At 48.9% G+C, this 23495-nt stretch overlaps 1 protein-coding gene across 1 annotated transcript in view; it reads left to right on the plus strand.

The window, feature by feature from the left end:
• The window catches only part of DAAM1 (dishevelled associated activator of morphogenesis 1), a 94469-nt gene that overhangs the window by 205 nt on the left and 70769 nt on the right, over window positions 1-23495 (plus strand). The window contains exon 2 of the mRNA XM_054161714.1: window positions 19399-19496. The gene's annotated coding sequence lies outside the window, so the exon portion shown is untranslated. The remainder of the gene's footprint in view (window positions 1-19398; window positions 19497-23495) is intronic.

Raw genomic sequence — 23495 nt, forward strand, 5'->3', positions numbered from 1 at the left:
GCTGGCCGTGCCGGGCCGGGCCGTGCCGTGCCGGGGTGGTGGTGGGGGGAGAGTGGGCTCACCGGCAGCGGAGCCGGGGCTTCTCGCCTGCTCAGGGGCTGCCGTTTCCACGCCGTGGAGGAAGGTGGGGAGGGCGGGAGCCGAGCCCACGCCCCACCTTGCTCCGGGGCGCTGCGGAGGGTTGTCCTATCCGGCGGGGCGCGGCGGGGACCAGCAGTGCCCACCTCCCCATCCCCTCCCCCGCCCCCCAGTCTGCGGCCCCTAGAGTGTCCCCTCACGGCCTGGCTGGGCGGGGTGGGAAGGAGGAACGCGAGGCCCTGCCGCTGTGCCCGAGTGGTGCCCCCGCCTGTGGACACGCTGGGCTGGGGGCGCCCAGCCGCGGGCGTGGGATGCGGGATGCTGCCTTCTCCATGGCAACGCCTCCCGTGGTTGCTCTGGCCCCGGCTCCTTCTGGCACGGCGGCTCCCACCCCTGCGGCAGCTCCCACACCGGGCTTCGGCCCCAGAGGCGTCGGGGGAAGACCCCATGGATGCCCAGAGAGCCTCAGGGATAGGGCTCCTCCGCTGAGAAAAGCCAGTTTGGGGATGGTCTCTGTGCTCCCCCCAGACACTGCAATTTGGGGCAGCCTGATCGTCGGTATGTGCCGTGCCACCAGTGCTGGTGTCAAATACCTTGCTGCTCTGCTCCAGCCTCATGCTCTGATGTGGGAGCTGGGGTGGAAGTAGGATTTTGGTGTGTCTCGGTGTCCAGCTATGGCTGTGTTGGTGGTGGAAGACAAGGGGGTTTGTGGCTTGGGCACCAGCTGGAGAGCTGCCAGACAGGGGGTTTGGGTCTGTCACTGACTGCACCAGGCTGGAAGTCTAGGGAGATTCAGATCATAGGGTCTGCATGGAGGAAGGACAGTGCCCTTGCTGCATGTGAGTCTCGAGGTTTGACACCCACTTCTACTAGTGTGCAATGGCTGTGATTGAATCCTGCCTGATCTTGGTTTTCTTGGCACAAAGTCATCAGTATTAACAGTGGGGTCTCATTCTTGGGATCCACACTGCTTGTGAACAGCTGTGCTGCCTCATGCGTTGGTGCTGGTGTGAAACAGTCTTTCTGCATCTTTAAAGCAAAAATGGATGATAATTCTCCTCCTGCCGAAAGCTGCTTAAACTGACAGGGCCTTCTGCTGCCAAACTGGGGGTGAGCCTGCAGGAATGGGAGGTGCATGGGAAGCCACAGGATGAGGCCAAGCCCCCTTTTGCCAGGGTAAGGGGAGCCCATGGGCATGGCTGCCCTGGTGGTTTTGGCCAGGCCCAAGCACAGCAGGCACTCAGCATTGTACAACGAGCCAGCTTCTCCCAGCTGCAGTGGGAGGGATGGCAGAACAACGCTTTTTCATTTTTTTCCCCTCTCTAGAGGTTGATTCTGATACTGCATACCAGATTGAGTGGTGTGTGTATTAAGGCCACAGTGGTGAACCACGATACAACCTTGTTATTCTCCCTTGCTGAAAATATTCTGTGCCAAAGCCATTGATGTTCACTGCTAGACCAATGCTTTTGGTCTTATCAGGAGTAAATGGGTCCTGCAGTGTCCAGACTTTTTTCTGTTGGGTGTTGGTGTTCATTCAGTATGTGTTGTCCCCCAAGCCCAGTGGGTCAGGCATTCACCATGCTGTTCCTTGATTAATGAGTGACTTGTGATGCTCTCCCAGTGGCCATAACTTGGGACCTGCCCCTTCTTGGTCAGGAGCAGGAAGCAAAAGCCAAAGTCCACGATCTCCAGCTGCCTGACGTCCTGTGACGCTGGGACAGCAGGAAGCACTGACACTTCCTGGCTCCGGCCAGGTCTCGGCTGGCTTGTGGATCTGCTAGTGGTACCCCTGTCATTGTCCCGGGGTTTTTGGGTCCAGCTAGCCAGGTATACACACAGCTCTGTGTCCTGGCCTCTGCCTTGGGGAGTCAAACAGGATGGGTGAGGTGTAAAATCAGCCCTGAATCCGCTCCCCTGGGCTTGAGACAGAGTCAAACCGGTCTTGACCTGAGCTGGCTCCTTATCTGACCCTTTGTTTGCAGGAGGGAGGAGGAAAAGAATGTCCACGGTGGCCGGCTCCTCTAGTTCCAGACAAGCCCTCCTGCAGAGGATAGGCTGGAGTTGGTGACAGCCGGTCTAACTGGGTCATGTTTACCTCCCTGTCTTCTGTGCTGTCTTTTGGTTTCTTCCTCCTCTTTTCCCGAACTGTCATTGCCACAGCTGAGGGACCCAGCATAAGGGGAAACATGGAGCTGTTGAGCGCCTGGCCAGCTGCTGTGCAAATACTGTTTACCAGCCAGCCAGGAGCGTGGCTTCTCTTGCTCCACACTCCCAATTGACAGCTTATGTGGTGGTCACTGCCTGAAGGTCTTTGGGTGATATGTTTACCTCCACATGCACAGGTAGCAAATGTACCGCTGCGTTTGTAACCTGAACTGGTTAAAAACCGGCTAGGAATGCTTATAGATGCCTCACCCACACCCAGAGCGGGTGGTCTTCTGCCCATCCTCCTGCTGTGCAGATACTCACTGAGCCACTCCTACACAGCCACTTTTATCTCTGAAGTATTAATAAGTAAAGCTTGCCTATTTATGTGATCTTTTTCAAGAGGCTGGTGAGGCTGCCTTGAAGGCTTGCTCAGCACTGCAAGTATTCAGAGCTTTTTTTTCCTCTTTTTTTTTTTTTCCCCCCTCCTCTAGCATTTGATAAGCCAGGGTATCCAGCTGTCAACTGTGGAGATTGCCAAAGCCTGCTCAGCGACATTTCTGCAGGCTTCACTCACAAATGAGGATTTTGTTGGACGCTTTGGTTTCTGACTTGATGCTGGTAATTAAATATCTCAACTTGGCTTCAGAAAGCTGCCACTGCTGTGGAGTGACTGGTGAGGCCATGTGAAGCAGGATGCACTTGTTCTGCTGGAATTGAGTATGACCTAACCATGGTTCTTCAGCCTGTGATTTTATTTTATTTTTTTAATATACTTTTTATATAAATAAAACTCTTTTAAAAGAAGAAGAAAAATCTTGTGTTTTACCACTGTGCTGTTAAGCTTGCATGGGCCTGCTGTGACAGATGTTTATTTGCAAGCCATGACAGCCAAATGCTGTAGAATTCAAATTGTGTCCATATTGGTGCCCTCCCTCCTCTCCCCCTTTTACTGTAATTGTATGTCTACTTTTCACTCCTGCACCACAAGAGACATCAGTGCTGTGCTGAAAAAAGAGGTGATCTGGACCAAGAGCTGTAAACTGGGGGAAGAGATACACAGTGTCTGATCCTGACTTCTGTGTCGGTGAATCTAGATACTAAGGCATATAGATTTACTTATTCTGTGTGTTTACCATGCTAGGGAATGAGAGAAAAGTTTAGAAAGTACTTAAATATGCCAGCAGAAGCTTTCTGCATATTAAATTAGTTATCTCACCCTTAATGACATATTTCCAACTTTCTATTTAATGCAAGAAATAGAGGGTGCTCCCCTTGCAAGATGCTGGCTGTGATTTGCTGTTTGCCTTTCGTTTTTCTTTCCATCCACCGCTTCCTCAATCTGAGCTGGCCTGGGGGGCCCTCCTTGCGAGGGCAAGAAGATCATTGGTATCTCCTGTTCTGGTGGTGTGTTGCAATGTTTTGGAATACACCAAAACAACCAGAAGTTCTGATGTAGCGTAGAAAATCTCAGTGAGTCATAAAGCTTTCAAATCTTCGTGGCCACTGAGAAGAAAGGCAAAAGAGGTGGAGATGAGAGAAGTGGCCTGGCACACCATGAAGACGTGGTTAGTTGACTGGAGAGTTTCATGATCTGAGCTGACAGTGCTTTGTTTCATGATTGCTGTGGCCTGAGCACCAACCACCTGAATTATAGCAAATTAACGTGTGAAGTTGTCTGAACATCTGGCCTGTGTTTCTCTTGTGGTGAAGTTGGGTGGGGTCATGCCCAAGGGCATCCTGTCCCACACCTTGTCCAGGTCTGGAGCAACCTCTGTGTGCTTCTCATGAATCTCTTGATCACCTCATCCTGTTCATGCTTCTTCCTGCATTCACGCCCCACCTTTTGGGGGAGTTGATTGTGAATTTGCTAAATGGAAGTGATAAGTGCTGCTTGGAGCACCTGGGTGAGGAGGTCACTTCTGGCCTTTTCTTGAATCAACCAAATGCATGGGGTGACCCAGCCTAGCGACAGTCATTGATGAGTCAGTATGACAGCAACTCAATGAAGTACTCAATATATTGCTCCCCATGGACTGAATTGCCTCGAGAGTCTTTGTATTAAAAATGTAGCCGTGCCCGCTGGAGGGACAGTGTTGGTGGACAGGCATGTTCTCGCTCACCACGGCACACACCAGCCCGTCATCATGGCACTGCTGACTGGTGCTAATGCCTCAAACCCCTGGAGCAGGGTTGCCCTTCACACCTTGTCTCTTCCTGGAGGATGTGCCAGTTGCTTCACTTTGTGAGCTTTCTCATTTAACCCTTTTGGACTCAGCACTGAAGAAACACAGCAGTGTGTCCACAGTGCTAAAGTTAGTGAGAGGTGGTACATTGCTGGTTGGAGGCATCGTCGTCTTTCTCAACACCTAGCGCTGAGCTCCCTGGTGCTTGCAGGGCCTGGCAGATGATTGAAGGGTTATTCATCTTGCCAGACAAGTGGCTTCATGTTTCGCCTTCTGCATTCCTCGGGGTGAGCACTGCATAGTGATGTGTCTTCAGCTACGTGCTGCTTACCTGAATCATGCCTTCCCTGAATGGTGTCTTCCCTGTGCATGCAGCTTCACTGCCTGGAAGTCTGGCCTGCTCCTCTCCAGGCTGCTCCGGCAACGTGAGGGTGTTTTTACAAGAGGGTGAATGAAATAGTGTGGAGGGTGTGGTGGAGGAGCCGCAGAAGTATCCAGCTCTGGCTTCAGAGATGCTGTTGCTGATTTTACCCCCACCTCTGGAATGGACAGTTTTCGGAAGCTAAATGCAGTGACTCTGTTCACAACATCTGGATTTAGGCTGTTGCCAGTTTTGCACTGAGGGCCCTGGGTGGAAAGTAGCTGTACCAAAGCTCAAAGCAACTCGGCAGCAGCCAAGCGTTGGTAAAGAGAGAAGGACCCAACTGACTCATCTGACCTGTGCCAATTCTTAGGAGAGCAGAGCAGAACGTCCGTGTGATCTCCAGGTGTTCGTTCCTCCTTGCTGCTCCTCTTTCACGTGGAGCTTTCATGCCCATCTCTCCACAATGATGGGCTGGGCTGCTGGCAGATCCTGCCCCGGGGCACCGTGGCAGGAGGAAGGCAATTGAAAATTGTGCCATTCAGAGGCTGACTTGGAGGGAGTTTGTATGAAACACCAGCAGCTGGGCTCTGCACCAATATGCAAAACTTAGCTACAGAACTTGGCAGCTTTTGGGGAAGGCTCTGCAGGGCGTTGGTTCCTTCGATGCTTTGCAGAAGTAGAGATCAGCTTGCCTTCCCCTTGGAGATCCTTCACGCAAGTGGGGCATTCTCAGGGATTTAAAGGTAGAGTGTTTGGGGGTAGACTATCAAAAAGCAGGAAAGTGCATGCACTGGTTTTGGGTGGGAACAAAACCCTGTGTACCAGGCCTGGGGCTGCACCCAGGAGCCTGCTTTGCACTGCTTGAGCTCAGAGGAGAGGATGGTACATGTCCTAAAACCCAAAGAATATGGGAGCATGCGAATGGGGGAGGCAGAGGAGCATCCTTCTCGGGTGGGACCTGTAGTTGCTTAGGTATAGGGTGTAAGAGAGCATAGCAGATCAGGGTGGTGGAAGGACCTACAGTGCTTTATGTTTCTCAGATGATGTCCTAGCAGCTTGGTAACTGTTACGGGCAGCTTGCAGGTCCCCAGCTCTAGCAGAGAAGCAGAGAGATGGAGGAACAGTCTGGACACCACTTCTCATACCCCCAAAAAAGTGAGATGAATTTCTTGCTATGGCACAGCCACGGAGGCAGTGCACCTGGTATGTTTTCTGGCTCAGCTGTGTTGCATTTAGCTTAGGCTGTGTTGGGTCTAACCTTTTGCTACTCCTGAGTGTGTCTTTTGTACAGAACTTTCTGAGGGGGCTCTCAGGAGCTACACATCCACCTAGACATGAGATTTGTTTATTTGTTTGTTTGTTTTTTCCCTGGGTGCCTGTTCCTTGCTTGACCTCACCATCTTCTAAATGAATGGTGCTTAGTGGAGCTGTGAACTCCTGTGTCCATCCTGGAGAGTCTGCAGCAGCTGAGGTCTGGTGCAGCTGTTTCCTTCAAGGTTGCTTGTGTGGATGTAAATGACTGTAAATCTGTGTAAAGCTTTCTCTCCCATGGCTGCCAGGTTCCCTTTGTGTGCCTATTCCTTCAGACTGCTGCTATTGGAAACTGCAGCACCTTCTTGCCTGAGCTAGAGGTGAGGACAGGGGCAATGTGACTGGGAAGGTGGATACCCTTTCCATGCTCAGCTTTCACAGAATTCGAATTCAGAGGATGTTTCTTTGCTGAGGTTTTGTTCCCTCTGCTCCCAAGGCAGTAGAGTGTCTTGGCTGCAGCTATGTGCCCAGTGTGGGGAAGAGAAGCTGCTCTCTGTCTTATTATCAGGTTCAGCCTTTAAGATACATGGTGATTTCCAGCTGCCCTGTTTCACTTGGCATCGCTCTCTGTGCATATCCGATGCATAACTTTTGGTTGCAATGCCTTTGTTGAGGGACACTCGCCCAGCTTGCTTATGGACAGCCTGGTGTTGGAGCTCCTTCGGCTGTGAGAGGGAAGAGCAATCTCGTGGTGATTCCACCTTGGGTTTTCTTCTTCTATCAAGTCCTGTGGTCAAGCATGGGATTTCTTCCATTCTCATCCCTGTTTCTCAGTGCAGGAACTGGCAGGGTTAAGGTTGTTGGGAGCCTGGGTGGTGTTGGGTGAGTGTCAGGCAGGAGAAAAGCTGAACTTGCAAATCTCTTCCTGGGTGCTCCAGTAAGTCACGCCAAGGACTGTTTGAACTGTGCTAATCCTCAGTGCCTCCAGAGCAACCTTGTTTACAAAAACCAGTGCTTCAGATGGGTATCTGTGCAGATATTTTATGTAAGTAATTTGCTTACCAAAGCTTTCTGGGTACAGGAGATTGTTTTTGAGACCTCAGCCCACCTGCTGCCTCCTTGACCTGGTATTTCAGAGGTGTCCTGCAAAGTGTTTTTTTTTTTGTGGACAACTTGGATCCATTTATAAACTGCAGCTCCTTTTATTCTCTGTGGAGAGTGCTGCCTGGCAGGTTATATGTGAAGTAGCTGGTGGCTCTGAAGTCACAAGAAATCTCTACCCATCACATGGAGCAAAAAGATGTCGAGGAAAATTTTTGGAGCGTGGTAAATATCGTAATCCCTACAGTCAGTTTGGTTTTGGGTATGGAGCTGGAATTAAGTCTCTATGCTCATTGTTTTCTCACTTCTGTTTTAAATACTGCTCTTCCACTCAGAGTCCCACAGCATTTGTGATGCAGTGGTGGTCATAGTTGTGTTCAAAATGCAGTGATGTGTGATGGGCTGTGATTTGGTTTATGTAGTCACAAAATTATGCCATTCTCTTAGCATGCCAGGACTTCTTAGATCTGCAAAATTCAGTATCTCCCTGGCTTGTCAAGCCATTGTATAGTGTGACAGCTATCAGCATGAGAAAAAGAGAGTAAAAAGGAACTTTAACCTCAGAATGCTCAGTGGATGGATTTCCAAAGGATCACTCATTGCATTAGAGGAAGTTCTACTTGCTTTGCACCAGGGATGAAGCTGAACAAGGTGAGGTGTGTGTGAGACTCTGGTGATAAGGCATGTCACAGCTCTAGCTTAGTTGCCTCATGTTCACATTTTCTTCTCCTTGCCTTGTGTTTTGGACTGCATTCTTATTTTTGGTGGGAGTCAGAGAGAGACTGTATCTTTGGGGTCTGGCATCCCTGGTATGTCATCGGATGTTGGAGCAATTAAGGAAGGACCCATCCCTGGGGATGCCGTGGGCTGACTTCCAACTACTGCAGAGGGCTATTACAGTGTGTCCTGAGATGTGTGTTATTGCTATGGGAAATCAACTCTTTGGACAGCATGGGGAAGGAGGAGAAAGACCCATGAAAAATGGGTACTTGTTTTTCCAGGGAGGAAAAAGGCCAAACAAAACACACCCAACAGTTGCCTTGTCAGTGAACATCATGGGGATGTCCATATCCAGCCTCTGGGCTGTACTTAGTGCTGCTAATTGCAGCTTTTCTCTCTGCTGAAAATAAAGGTTTGAATCTGTTCACTCTGGAGTTCCCATGACAGCTTTCTGGGACAGCACCAGCCCTCGTCCAAGGCTAGGGATTGGACTGCCCTTTGCTTGCGTCAAACCTTGGCTTTGCAGGTACCCATCATGGTTGAGGAAGGTCCTGGAAAAATTCCTCTCTAGTTCTCTGCCCTACAGCAAACCCACCTGCTGCAAAAGGCTCTTGAAAAGATGCTCTGGAGCTTGAGGGATGTTGCCATAACACACAACTGCCATCCTTTCCAGTACTGGCCTTGCTTTTGGCTCTGTATTGCCAGGGGATCTGCAGCTTTGCTCTCCCTTGGGTGCAACACTTCAAACTGAGCCCAACTGGCTCAGAGCTGGAAAGATAAACAGACCTCCTACACTGGAGCTTGGAGTCCTGGGCTGCCATTGCACAAGGGGAGAAGGTTGTAACCAAACAACCCTTTCATCACCTCTCTACCTGTGCTGCATCTGTAGCTGGCTCTGCAATGCTGTAATTCTGTTGCTGTCTAATTTATAATATGCTGCTCTTGGAAGACAGCTTTATATTAGTTTCTAAATTCTTGTGTAGCTCCAAGAGGGGAAATTATCACAGCCTTTTCCTTCCTGTGTGTGATTTTGTTTTTGCTCAGAGTTCTGTGTTACAGAAGCTGTGGGATGCTGCTGTTGGGAATGTACTGTTGGTGAGCCCATGCCACACAGCTGGGCAGAGAAGCAGTGGTCTCTTACCTGAGCTGGTGGGATGCTCAGTGCTTTCCCAGCAGCAGCTCCAGGTCACGCAACACCCAACGCAGATGGATGTTAACAGCTTGCCAATGCTGGTCTAACCTCAAGCCTATTAAAAGCCCACAGGACTGAGTCTTCCCCTTCCTTCTACTTCCGTCCCCTCCCTTGCTTTTCCCCAGGTTTTGGAATAAATCATCTGGATGTGATCACACAGGAAACTCATGATTTGTAATCTATTTCTTTTTAATTATTTTACAACTCGGTTAGGAAGTGAATTCAGCTCTCCAGGGTTGCAGCCTTCTGCTTCTCAATCACGAGGTTCTCCATCCGTTCTACCCCGTCACTTGTGACATGATGTCTCCTCAGCTGCATAAGCTTTTCCCCTGCTTCTGCCTGCCTGCAGAAACAATAGCTGCTGGAAACACTCTTTGGGAACCCAAAATGGACGGGGGTTGCCTGTGGAAAATGCAGATTTGATCTACATTACATCATGTTGTTGTTATTTTGTTTACCACTTAATTATCCTTTTCCTTCAAATGAAAGCAGCGCTCTCGTTCTTGCAGAATCCATTACTTCTGATGTGTTACTCGCTGGGAGTAACATGGTCAAAATGCTGCTTTTCTTTGTGCATCTCTTCTTAATTTTCTTCTTCTTTGTTGGTGGGAGCTTAGGGAGTATAATGGGCAGATTAGCAACTGTATTTGTGGAGTAACCCATCTTTGCGCAGGTCTGGCTATAAACCAATTAAGCTTGTCTTGATCCCTAAATGAGATTTTTGTCCTACGCCTTACTCAACTGCCTTTTGCATCCATTAATAGCAGGGTGGGATGAAAATAGCTGAACGTGGAAAGATCGCGTGTTGGATAAACAGAGAGGCGTTGGTTGCGGGGAGGTTCCCCAGGATGCATGAGAACTGCTGCCTCTTTGTGTGGTGGTTTTGTAGCTCTGGTGCTTGAAATCTGGGATTAGGTATATTTGGCTGCTGGTGTACAAACCTCCAGGGTAGCGTGCCTGACGCAGGGTCAGAGGCAGAGCTGCAGGATACATAGGGAACGTCCTATTAATTCATTCATGTGCTGGTCCCAATCCCTGTAATGTCCCTGGGGCGAGACCAGGGAGCGTTCAGAAGCACCTAGTAACTCTGAGCTGTGAGCCCAAAGTACCTTAGCCTTGGTCTTGGGTTGTTTTTCAGCTTGGGAAAACCTCACCGCATTCTAGGGGGATGTGTTGCGTTGCGAGGCTTGAGGACCCTGCTTGGGTGGTGCTTGCTGTTGCTGTGGTGAAAACCGGTCTGGGAGCAGCGCATCGGCGTGGTGCTTTTGAAGAGAGCTGGCTAAAGAGAGATGCCTTTAATAAACTGTGCCTTCGGGGAACCCTTATATCTCTGTCCCAGACTGTTTCTGTGTCAAGATAAGATTGCAGAGCAGCTGGATTTGTGCTCTGCTATGGGAGGTGTAGTTGGGGGAAGGGAGGAGGAATTTCTTTTCGGGTGCAAACATTCATTACGATGCCTTTACTTGTGAAGTGTCTATACACAAACAGTGCACCGCGTACTGTCTTCTTCCCTGAATGGGTGGCTTCTTTGTCATGACACAACAGTGGGGAGAGTGATCTCAAGGGAAGGAGGGAAAGAAAACACTGGGTGAACTGTGTGACCTATGTTGGAAAGGAGCCCGGTTTCCCCATCCCAGCCCTCCTGGCTGCCTCTGTGGCTCCGAGCTGCGGGCGTGGGTTCTGTTGGAGGTGGGTTATGAGATGTTGATAGTGAGATTGCAGTGTTGTGCTCATGCAAGGACATAGTTGCTCTGCAGTGTGCAGGAGACCATCTTGCTGCACTGCTTGACCCTCTCCAATAGGTGTATGAACCAGTCTCCCATTGTCCCACTCTAATCATAGAATGCTTTGGGTTGGAAGGGACCTTAAAAATCATCTATTCCAGCCACCCTACCATGGGCAGGGACACATTTCACTAGACCAGGGTGCTCAAAGCCCCATTCAGTCTGATCTTGAGCACTTCCAGGGATGGGACATCCACAGCCTCTCTAGGCAGTCTATTCCAGTGCCTCAGCACCCTCACAGTGAAGAACTACTTTGCATCTAAATACCAGAAGCTCTTAGGTTATTTGTGGAAGTGCTGCTTTTTTTTCTTTCCCAGTGTAAAAGTCCTAAGAAGACATTCTAGTCTAAAGACATTCCATGGCTGAAAGCCATCTTTGCACCAAATTGCTCCTTGTGGAGAGAAATTTGAATCATCTCGGGAGTTCTGGATCCACAAAGACCTGGATTCAGATGAGGCAAGTGCTTTGTGAGGTGCCAGGACACATGCAAAAGCCTCAGAAAAATCCCAAACTGGAGTGACCAGCAGATGGTTTTGGTGCTTGGATGGGGGCTACAAAGAGAGGAAATGGGAAGGCACTCCCCTACGTGCAGCTGCTTTGCTTTTTGTGGTACCCTTGACTGAAAAGCTGGGGAGTTTTCATGCCAGTGAGACAGAGAAATATCCATCATCAGGGTCTCCCTTTGACTTCATCCTGCTGTCAAGGGGCTGAGCTGGTGATGTGCTGTGGTCTGATGTGGCATGGCAGCCATGCCCTGTGGAGATGCCATCTCCTGGGATAAAAATGTAAAAATAACCACATCTTTGGCTATGTCTTTGAGTTGCCTGAGACTACAGTGAAGGAGGTGGGGGATGAAATGTTATCTGTGGAAATTAGGCAGGAAAAATGATAGTTTTCTTAGGAAGCGGATCAAAAGCAAAGGTTCTGAAATTTGCAAGGGAAATATCTTTACTGTTTTTCCATATTGTGCTGGGGTGCAGAGGACACACTGGAGCTGGGCTCTGGAGTGGTTTGAAGGAGTCCTGCATTGTCCCCCATTCTCTTCTCTCTTTGGGCTGAAGGAGGTGTGGCACCATGCACCTTACCACACCTCATACCATGCCGTTGCACCAGGGTCTAGACAGGTGATACAAACCCTTGCAAGACTGTGTCCTGTCCAAGGCTTTGGGAACCTGTGGGACTCACTCTGCCACTTCTTTGCTGTATATTTTCCTTTTCAGAGCTTTGATGGAGCAGGTCTGTTTCTTCTCCTTGGATCACTAAATTGTGCAGCTAGGAGGAATAAGTCTGTGGGAGGTGTGGTTGATGACGGGAGCTCCTGGCGTGAGCAGGCTTAGCTAATTTAATCTGTGGTGGACCTGATCTCTTTTGTCTTCCAGTTGAGTTAAATATACCTTTGAGTTGTGGTTGTGGAGGCTAACTCCCATTTTGATTATGCAAAACGCTCTAACACGGCATCCAGCTGGTTGCCTCCAAATGGAGCAGGGAGGAGAGTGGGGTGGGGCATCCCATGGTCAAGATCCACGTTGTTCCCTTCTGCTAATCTGTCCCTGGATCACAGGTGAGGAGAGGGATGCTCTATAGGCAGCTGTGTGGAGAGCTTTAGCTCTGGGATTTTTGGGTGGTGCAGATGTTGGACACACTAGGCCTTGCAGTGTAGCCATAGGCTTTCTCTTGTCTGACAGGTTTTAAAATTCAGTACTGTGCTGCAGCTACCTGGGCATGACTGGTGGCATCAGAGCAGAGAAAAGGCCCTCTTCATCTTTGCAGAATTCCCAGAGGCAGCAGTTCAGTGTTTCTGGATGCAAAGGAATAAAAAGCTGTGGCTCAGATTGAGCAGCAAATGGGAGAAGTTTTCATCTTGGAGGGCAAAAGTGAAATGAAATACTAATGGGAAAATGCAATGTATTAATACAAAGGTGCCACCTGGGAATATATGTGCTTGGGAATAAGTTGTGGCTGTGTGTGTTGGGGGATGGCTGTTTGCACCCTGGGCAGCCTGTGTTAGTGCTCTGCTGGAACCTCTGGGTGGGTTTCTGGTTCCTTTATCTTCCACGGTTTGCCTTATGTGACAGTGTCTCAGATTCTTCTGTTTTTGGCCCTGTGACAGTCTTCAAAAGACCAAAAAATTGTAATGACAGGTAAAAAGTGCTCAAGGGAGCCAGCCTCAAAGCCTTGTATCTTTTCAGCAGTCAGGAAAGCAGTTCTTCAGGAGAGCTTTATCAAAGTGTGGCTTCGGGGTCTCCGGTATTGGCAACTTCTGAATTAAATCGCTGGTGACAGGCATGCAAGTGACTTGTGCTGGTATTTGCTGTGGGCTGGCAGACCGCTATTCGTGGTCTGCTTATCTGCAGTATGTGACCAGCTTATCCTTGAGCAGCTGGATTTAACCCCTGTATCCGCCTGTGCGCTGGCAGCGTGCCATGGTGTGCTGTGCCATGCCAGCCCGTCGCACTCTCCTGCTCCTCAGTCCTGGTGTGCCAGGATGGCTACAGCCATGGCTGGAGGTGGGGACTTCTGGGGAAAATGGGTGTTTGTCCTCTCTAGGATGGAGATGGAGAAGGGAAGCAAATTTTAGGTTAAAAGTAGGGATTTACCCTTAAAAGATGAACTTCTTCACTTCGATGGCAGAGTTTGCTGGTTGAGAAAAGCAGAGATCTGCTTTCCAGGGGCAGGGCCTTTTGTGCTTTTCTGGTGTCTCAAAAGCAGAGCAGCACCCCACTGTGGTGCCAGTTTCCCGTCCTGAAAAGTGCAAGATGGTGTGAAATCTCATCTCCCTGCCCTTGCATGGGCTGCTCTGAAAGCAAAGGTGTTTCCCCAAGTACAGTTGGAATAAGGTCCCCTGAGGAGGTTGAAAGCCGCAGCGGGTGGTGATGAGTCCTCTGCCCCTTCATCTCTGTAGCATTTGCTGGTGTTTGCTCCAGCCCTGTGCTCTGCCTTTCCTCTTTGCCATTTAAAATGATTTCCAGTGAGCAAAGAAGTGGGTATTTACTGGCTGCATACTCCTGTGTGATAATCTTTGTGGTTCACTCTGGCGTGACACCAACTTTATTTGTGCCTGCTCTGTGCACAGCTCATGGGCTCACTCATCTCATCTGGCTACCAGCTGTGCCACGCTGAGAGCACAGAGCTCATTTTAGGACTACAGCGGAGAGCAATAGTCCCCAAATGCTGCTGTGCCTGGCCTCAAAGATGCAATGAGGGTGATTTCTGTGACTGCACAGCCAGAAAAGGCTTGGACTTGGCAGCTGAGGGTGTGAGGTCCTGTGCAAAGAACACATGGCAGCTCACTCTCCCTCTCGCGTGGGCTGGAAAGGGCTGACAAGACTTGCAGCTTTCCATTTCTGGGCTCGCTAGTGTTATTTATTGTGCCCCCAAGAGCTGTGAGCAGCAGCCCACACCCTCCATTTCTACCACTTGTGCCCCTTGGTGCTGTGCACAGCTCAGCAAGGGGATGTTTAAAAATGCTGCAGTGATGCAAGTCTGTTTAGTTTTTTAACCCACACTGTGCAAAGGAGCTGTTTTCTCCCTATCAGCCACAAATAGCAGGATGGGGGCAGGTGTTCTGTCTAGGGCAGTGGTTCCTGGTCCATGAAGCAGAAGAAAGCTGCAGAGCTTGGAGCCATCCTGGGACTGGGATGAGGTGAGGGACAGGGGTACAAAACCCATGAGAGCTTTTTTCTGCAAAGGCAATGGCAACCCCTTAGATGGTGAGTTAAGTGAATAGATGTGATGAGACATGCTTGTTTATCAAAAAAACCTAATCAGTGCCGGGGGATGGGGTGTGTTTTGGGGAAGGGGTGAGGCAGCATGGTGGGGCGTGGGTGACTGTGAGCAATGGGGACCACAAACACAGCTGTGTGTGCTTCTGCATCCTGATAACTTGGACTTATTGCTGCTGGGAGTCCCTGCCTCACATTGTTGCAGAGACCCTTTATTAATCTGCCAAAAAAATTGTAGTTTTAATATTACCAGTGGGGGAGTTCTCATAAGGTGGAGAAGACCATCCTGAAGGTGTCTAGTCACCACAGCTCAGCATCTTCGCTGATGGTTTTTTAAAGCAGGTCTCAAACTGGCTCTGATTTTAAAAAACAGGAGACAATCTGAAGGTGGGGATGCTGAGAAGTGATCCCTGGAAGTGATGTGGAGCTGTGGAAAGGCAGTTTGGAGCAGAGATACTGCTGAGCCCACGGTGGAAGGGCCTGGCCCTGGGCTGGATTTGACTGGTGAGAGTGCAGGGAAGTGCCCATGTGTGTGAAAGCTGGAGAAATGCGTTGTGTTGGGGAATGTGTTTATCTTGCCTTTTCCTCAAGAGGCTACAAAATTCATGTGTATGTTGCTTTGTCAAGAGGGCAGTGATGGGCATTAAGCAGCTCTTCAGTCCAGCAAACAGCCTATGTCTGAAAGCCAAAAGCATGCTATCCAGAACAAGGCATGGGTACATCTGCATGTTTAATTTTGAGCTGCATTTAACCACTGGAACATTTGCAGAACATGGCCTTAGACTTATCTCAGCATCCTAGGTCCAGACCACAGGTGGCCCTGAGAGGGAGTCTGAGCTTATGAAAGCACATCAGACCATCCATATCAAGAAAAGCAGGTAATATTTACAAGCTGCCATACTTGGGAATCCCATTCTCCAGAAGCAATCACTCTTTGAGAGCATGAGAAGCTGTTGGTGACAGCAGTCTTAGTGCCTCTCCACACCTGGCAGCTACAGCCCTATACAAGGCAACAAGCAGGTGTGGATGAAGCTTCTGTGGATGAGAAGCTGGTGCCAAGCAGCATTTTTACCTGCTTCCTTGCAAAAGTCATCCATTGGCCCTGCCTGCTTTAGTGCAGAGAGGTGGGAAGTGGGTGAGATGTGATGTAAATTGGTGCTGACCTCTGTATTATCCTCTAGCAGCTCCATGAAGCCCTGTTAGAAGCGTGTGCTCCAAAACAGTGGTTTCTTCTGGAATATGGGACTGAAGAGTAAGTTCTGCAGCTTCTTGCTGCGGACAATAGCCCTCATTTTGTCTCGTCCCATTGATCTGAATGAAGTAATTTGTAAGGACATTTTCCATGAATCAATAAATCCATGAGTGCTGCTGTGCCTGGGAGGTGTATTTTGCTCCAGATACTACACTGAGTATCTCTGTCCTGAATTGCACTGCAAAGTTCTGCTCTTTGGGAAAGGAGTGGAAGCTCTGGGAGCACACTGCAAGCAGCTGATGCTGCCTGGTCCTTCTTAAGTGTGCATCTCCCAACGTGGAGAGATCAGGGAGGGTGTAAGTGCAGTAGTTTCTCTAGGTAAGTGTGTGAAGCTTAAGGACTTTGTCCATTGTGCCATGCAGTTCCCAATGTTAGAGGTCTTGGGGAAACTGGAGCCTAAAATGAAGGAGTGGTGGGAGTGTTGACTGTAGGAAGGAAACCATGGGATGGAAATCTTGATGTTAGGTTTCCCTTTCACACCTCTGTATAATGTGTCCTGTCAGAAGACCTGAAAAACTCCTGTTGCATCATGCCACCACCCCACTCCAAAGCTGCTTCTGTGAGCCTCTTGAAGGTGATGTGCATGTTTTGCCATGGGATCTGCCCAAAAAGCAAGCTTTAGGGATAAAGTTCTGCTAAACACAGAGAAGTCAAAGATGGCCCCAGTACTTTCAGTCCTGAGCTTGCTTGCCTTGCTTTGTCTGAGCACTGTGGTCTGGAGAGGCTGGAGCTGTAGTCACAGATGGGTTCATCCTACTGCCAAGACCTGAGAGAGGACTTCACTTTTGTAGAATCATAGACTACAAGGTTAGAAGGGACCTCAAGGATCATCTGGTCCAACTTATGCTGGGAAAAGCGTGGTCTAGTCATGATGGCTCAGCACCCTGTCTAGCTAAATCTTTAAAGTGTCTATTGTGGGGACTCCATTACTTCCCTGTGCAGATTATTCCAGTGGCTGATCGTTCTTGTTGTGAAAAGTTTTCCTCTTGCTTCGAATTAGGATATCCCCAAGGAGAGCTTGCACTTCTTACCCCTCATCTTTTCCATGTGACTCCTTGCAAAAAAGGGTGTCTCCATCTTCTTTGTAACCACCCTCGAAATACTGGAACATGTGATAATGTTTCCCCTAAGCCTTCTGTTCTCAGTGCTGAACAAACCTGATTCTCTCAGCCTTTCCTTATATGGCTGCTTTCTAGGCCTTGATCATCTTTTTGGTCATTCTCTGGACCCTCTCCGGCCTATCCATGTTTTTTGTGTGTGTAGCAAGGACCAAAACTGAACACAGTATTCCAAACGTGGCCTGACAACCACTTAGTAGGGTGCGTAATCTGATGGTGATGCCCTTGTTGATGCAACCTATCGTCTGTTCGCTTGCTTTGCCATAGCAGCACACTGTTCACTCACACGGAGCTTGCTGTCCACCAAGACCTCCACAGAGCTGCTCTCCAGCCAGGTAGCTTTCTTCTGTGCACCATGGGTTCAGGGTAGTTCCTGATTTTTTGTGGCACACGGTGATTTGTGGACCTTGGAACTGATGGGTCGTGGACTGGGGTCAGCTGTCCCCATGAGCACCCAAAGCCTGGCTTTACATCACACTCCACCTGCCCTGCTGAGCTCCTGGTGTTCCCTCTGCTTCTTCTTCAGAATGGCACTGAGACCATTTTGCATCTCTTGGAGGTCAGAGCTCATGCTGGGGAATCCAGAAATGTTCCCAGAGCCAAACCACGCCACGGTGAGCGGGTGTGTGCCTGGTCTCTGCTTCTCATTTCCTTCATCGCTGCAGACAGCAGTTGAGTGCACATGGTGTTTCAGCAGGGTGTCCTCTCTTTTGTTCCTATATATTAGAAAAGTCTGTGCATGTGTTTATATTTAAAAAAATATGTATATATTTTAACATAGCTGTTTGTGAGCCAGGCCACCACTGGTCTGGTCGGGTGAAAGATGTTGCTTGCAGCTGCCTACCTGTTGGATTGGCACAGTGTGGTGGTCTTGTTGGTCTGGCCATGCTTGCAGTTGGAAGTAACAAATGTTGGCAGGGAGTGATCCCAAACCTGCTCAAAGCCAGCCAGAAAGTCTCCTTCTGATGTGACCAGGCTCTGGCATAAGTCTCACTTATGAGCCCCATTGCTGTTATTTGTATTACAGCCTGACTCAAGTCTTTCCACCCGCCTTGCATTTTCTGTCCCTGTTTTCCCACAGGCTTGGTGATATGTTGGGATAAAATTGCTGCATTTTCTGGTGGCAGGGCTGGATGTTGGTTTGCTGCTTGCCACTCTGCTGCCCATCCTCTAGGACAGCAAACGCAAGGTCAAAGCATCATCATGCCAACGGCAAGCTGGAGCAGCCATATAAAGTTGTCATTTTAAATAATTGCCAGAATGGCTCCTCCTCCCTTTCCTCCCTTCTGTCCCCGTGTGCTTCCCTGACACAGTGTCCTTCCACAACCTGAGGGCTGCCTGGATCTGTTCAGGATTTATGTTAAAAGGCACTGTTACATGCGTAATTAAAACATCATATTACTGGGTAGAAATGGGATCTGCTGCTTACTGCTGTGACTCTTTCTCATGCGTGAGGGTGAACTGATTGATTACTGAGGTTTGAGATTAAATATTCCCCTGAGCTCTGCTGGCATTTAGTGTGGTGGGGGGAGGGCAGAGAGAAGGGGCGGAGGAAAGAGATGGTTTTCCTCCAAGGCAAGGAGAGTAGGGGAATGTCTACTGAGCACATCCCCTTGTTTTGCTCTGCATGCTGTCTGCTCTCATGGAGGCTCTCGGTGCTGCTGTCATGGACAGTGATGAAGTAGGTACCTTATTCTTCATCCACACGGGTGGCTGAGATGCTGGTGGGCTTTGCTGGTTACTTTTACTGCTAGGTTAGCATCCTATTGCATTGCCAGAGGAGGTGGTGGGGTCGCCGTCGCTGGGGGTGTTCAGGGCGAGGTTTGACAGGATGCTTGGTTCCATGGTTTAGTTGTTTAGGTGGTGTTGGATGATAGGTTGGACACAATGATCTTGAAGGTCTCTTCCAACCTCGTTTATTGTATTCTATTCTATCCTGTTCCATCCTCGTGGCTCACCTGCATCCTCACCTGCCCACTCAGATCCTTCTGAGCACAGCAGTGGGGTAGACGTGCTGTCACCTTCTTTCTCTCTCGGAGCATGCCTTATTGATTTGTTTTCCTTAGTTTCTTTTAATCAAAAAACCTCTCTCTTTTTGGTTTCGATGGGAGGAGAGTTAAAACCCTGACACACTGCTCCTCAGGCGTGTGGTGGGAGCTTTGCTCTGCGGTGTAGGCTGGAGGCATCCACCTTCACCAGATTTCCTTGAAGTCTAATTTTAGCTGAAGGTGAGGGGATCCCTCCAGGGTGTGGTGGAGGTTTCCTGTCAGCCTAGACCGTAGGGAAGACGCAGGCAAACAAAAACACAGGAGCACTTGGGTTTGTTTGGGTAAATTCTTTTTAAGGAGGGTGTGACTCATTTTTTGTGAGCAGCCCCGGTGCACGCTGGCTTTGTTCTCCTGCAGTCGGGTATTTCAGGTCTTCCAAGATTTAATCAGAATAATTAGTTACTGTCTGTTTATACCTTCTGTTTTTGTTGCAGAGTTTCCAAAGGGCGTATTTATCTTCCAAAGTGCTGCCTAAGTGTCGCTTAATCATTAAGCATCTGATTTCCTCCAAGTTATCTGTCATGCTGCTTATGTAAGTAAGTAAAAAATAAATTAAAAAGAAAGAAAGAAAGAAAGAATGAAGGGAGGGTGGGGATGCTGTTGATGGATTCTGCTTGGGGGGGTTCTAAGGATTTTTCCCGATTGCCACGGGTTTAATTGTGAGTTGCCTTTAGTTCCCAGCCCCTCATGCGGTGATCAGAGGACTGCGTGTTTGGATTGGCACTTAACGACCCAGCCAGTTTAATGAGGTTGCTTTCAGCCAAGGCTTCCTATGTACCCTGCTAAACTGGCCAGAGCTGTGTTAGTCCCTGTCATTTGAGGAGGAGGGGGTGGGAAAAAGAGCGCTACAGAAATAAAGGGCTTTTGCTTTCACTTGTACAGTTATATCTTTGACTTCTTAATGCAGTGGTATCTCTTATAAGCATGTCAGCTCTGCTGGGAATAAGTTACCACTACAAATTTGCCAGGATAGGAAATTGGGTGGTTTTCAGCCTGTATTTTGATGTTTTGTTTGGGAAGGAGGGTCAGTGATGCCCGCGTTTCCCATCTCTTTAAGAGAAAGGCACAGAAAAACACTGCTGAAGAGAATGGGATGTCTGGAAAGCCTCACAGCAAGACAGATGTGGTGCTGAACCCACCCTGTGTTCATGAATCATGTGATGTTTTTGCTTCAGTGTTTATCACCAAGAGCAGCTGAGGGTGGCCACTCTGACAATGGCAGTGTGGAGCTGGATGATTTGGTTTCCCCTCCGGCTTGGTTTCTCCTCCTTCCCAGTATGAGTGGTAGGGGTTGATGCTGGCTTGTCAGCTGCCCTCACCATCTCTTTTATCATGTGCAGCATGCAAACTCTGGGGGCAAAGGTTCAGTTGCTACTTCCATGGATTTAGATCCTTTTAAATCCAGAAGCAGCCATTACCACCAGGTCCTCTGCTCTCCTGTGTGATGGAGACTGTAAATTTTTAAGGTCAGTAACTTTGTATTAGCTCTTCTTGGGTATTATAATTGTGCAGCAGGGCATTGTTCTCCTTCCCCAGGAGAAGTTTGTTACAGGTAAGGGACCAGGACAAGGGCAAGATGGGACTGTGGAGCTCTGCAGGACTTTGGTGGTTTTAGTAGACCCAGAGAAATATGCTTGCATGGAGCCTAAGGTTGAAGTCCATCTTCTCTCTGTGTTTGTTGGGGAGACTAAAGATGAACCACTGTGCTGGGGTATGCATTGGACTCTGTGCCACAGCAGACCTGAAGCTGGGCTGGTTTTCTCTGTCCTGTCTGCCTCACCCAGCTCCCAAGCAACATTTTAGGAAATTCTAGCAAATCCTCTGTCCCCTCTGGGACTGATGTTGTAGCTGTCATATCCAGCACCAGGTTGCCAGTGGCCCTCAGTCTTTCTGCTCTGGTGTGTGTGAGGGTGGGAAAAATCTGATTTGATGGAAATACTCTTAAGGAAGGCTGTCAGCCTGATTTTTTTCCTTGACATTTACCCAGCTGGAAAGCAGGTAGAGGTTCAGGCAACACCTCACAAAGTGCTGGGGATGTGTTGTGCAGCATGGCTATTGCTCCTGCCTGGCCTGGCCTCTCCAGCTACAGTGATTTGCCATTGGAATGGGCTGCCTGGGGAGGTGGTAGAGGTTCTTAAACACTGCAAGTGTTTAAGAGACTGGATGGGGCACTTAGTGCCATGGTTTAGTTGATTAGATGGTGTTGGGTGATAGGTTGGACTTGATGATCTTGAAGGTCTTTTCCAACCTGATCAATTCTGTTCTAGTGAGAGATGCTGGAGATGGTGACAGGTCTCTAATCCCCATCCTACTGGTGTGTCCTGCCTGCTTCACTCAGCCTTTTGTAGATCTGCTTGGTTTGGGCAGAGGGAGAGGTGAGGAGTAGAAGCAGAGCTGCCGGGAGCTGATGAGGATGAAAGTGCAGAGGGCAAGGGATGTGAGCAACATCATGGAGATGGATGCTGGGAGGAAAAGAAGACAGTGTGGCTTGTTTGGTGCTGTAGAAGCTGCTAAGTTAAAGGAGGCATTCACTAGGGAGCTACATCTGGCTTTTAAATAGCTTTGGAGGATGTGATTGGTCCATGTTGCTCTGTTGCAAGCAGATTGTGGCCACTGGGTGCCACTGAGGTGTTCACAGGCACAGGGCTAATTCTCTGCTCTCACTGTCCACCATGTGCCCACCAGCCACTTCCAGACACGATGGGGGAAGGATTGAGAGGAGCACACCCCATTTTCCTCATAAAACTCCAAACAAGAGGCTTGGCCTGGTTTAGATTTTAAAAATAACTTGCACATTTGGAAGTTAAAGTTTCAGAAGGGCTCCAAATGGGATAATGGCTTTGATCGTGGCAGTCCGAGATCAAGGGAGGGCTTTTTAGGTTTGCTGGATCAGCTGGAAAGTATATTGTAGTGTCTAGACTTTATCATCCTTCAGCAAGGCTTTTTTTTCCCCCTCTTTTTTCAGTTCCACAAAAGTTCTAATCAAAAGCCCACATACAGTTGATAGGAGGACTCCTTTGGAAAGGAGCCTGCTGTGGGGTTTGATTGTGTCCAGAAGTAAGTTGAAAGAGGTGGTGATCAGCTTTTGATGTTGAAGGACCTCTGAGACTCTACTTTACAGGCACTGCCATTTCTGATGAGGCTGTCAGTGTGGGTGGAAGCTATTGTGTCAGCAGCAGGGTCAGAAGGCCAGGAACAAGGACCTGCCATGTGCCAACCCCCGGCTCCCCATAGCAGTTGATTCTTGCTGCTAAACCTTGCTGAGGCCTCGGTGCGCATTCTTTGGCTGCTGCAGTTGGGGTCAGCTGCTCAGACCAGCATCTCCTACAACTGTCTCAGCTTTGGCTGTGTTATAACCATAAATGTCCACATTTGGTGGTGTTTGGACAGAACTTCAGCATTCCTTCCTTATGTGCAGGAGAGGTCTGGTTTTTAAACTTTCCGTAAGTGGTTAAAAAACTACTTCCATAAGTAGTTAAAAAACTATTTTATTATTATATTCCTTTCCATAATTCCAAATGACTAGAGGCAGAGGAGCAATTTCCTAAGGTGCCTGGGATAAACTCAAAGGCCTGCCATGAAGGTGAGGACCTCCGACCACATGGATTCACTGACTGACTGTCCCCGAGAAGCCTACATAACAATTGAGCTCTGTCATGTTGGAAGATGCCCCACTGAAAAAGCAGAGGCAGTTTTACTTTGAGATGCTGTGTTTTCTGCTCAAGGGTCTTGGGTGAGTTTTGGTAGGTTTGTCATTGGAAAAGTCACCACCAGCCATCTCCCTGGTGTGTGCAGCAATGCACGTGATGCTGCACTCAGGTAGCAGCATGGACTGCAGCCGTGGCTAAAGGTTTTGATGGGAGTCACAGCCTAGCCATGAAAGGTTCAGCTGGAAGCTTTGAAAAACATTTGGAAATGTTTTGGAAAACATTTGGATCAAGGACATCATGGATCTGCATATGGTTGCTTTCCTTTGCTTTGCTTTGTCCTTGAGAGAGGGAACTGCTCTTAGGTTTTTTGTTTTTTCTTTCCATCAATTACTCTTTTAGACATGCTTATTTCCAGGGGTGAATCAGAGCAAATGCCAGTGTGTGAACAGTTTGTGGTGTAAAACGGTATTAGAACTGAGCGGGGAGGGACCTTGAGAGGTTACCTTGTCCCTAAGGCAGGGTCAGTTGAATCCATGCCTCAGTCTGGAAGGTAATGTTTTTTTCTCTCCAAATTGTCTGAGGAGCAGAGGCAAAAATCTGCCAGTGTCAGTGTGTGTGTGCAAGCCTCCCGTGGTTTATGTGAATCCTTTACTGAATACATGTTGGAAATTAATGCTGGGCTTGCTCCCAGAGCTATTCAAAGTAATATTCCAGAGTAGCCTTTTTTGCCTTGGTATTTGCCAAAATACTGTGACTTTAATGGCTGAAATGCATTTACCCACACTCTGTGTTTGACCTGGAGCCATCCCTGGTTTGCCCCATTTCTGAGACAACTGAAGCCCAGAAGCCCCATTGGGATGAAGAATAGTTTTTCCTTTGTT

This window comes from Dryobates pubescens, chromosome 5 (genome assembly GCF_014839835.1).
Source record: "Dryobates pubescens isolate bDryPub1 chromosome 5, bDryPub1.pri, whole genome shotgun sequence".
NCBI lineage: Eukaryota > Metazoa > Chordata > Aves > Piciformes > Picidae > Dryobates > Dryobates pubescens.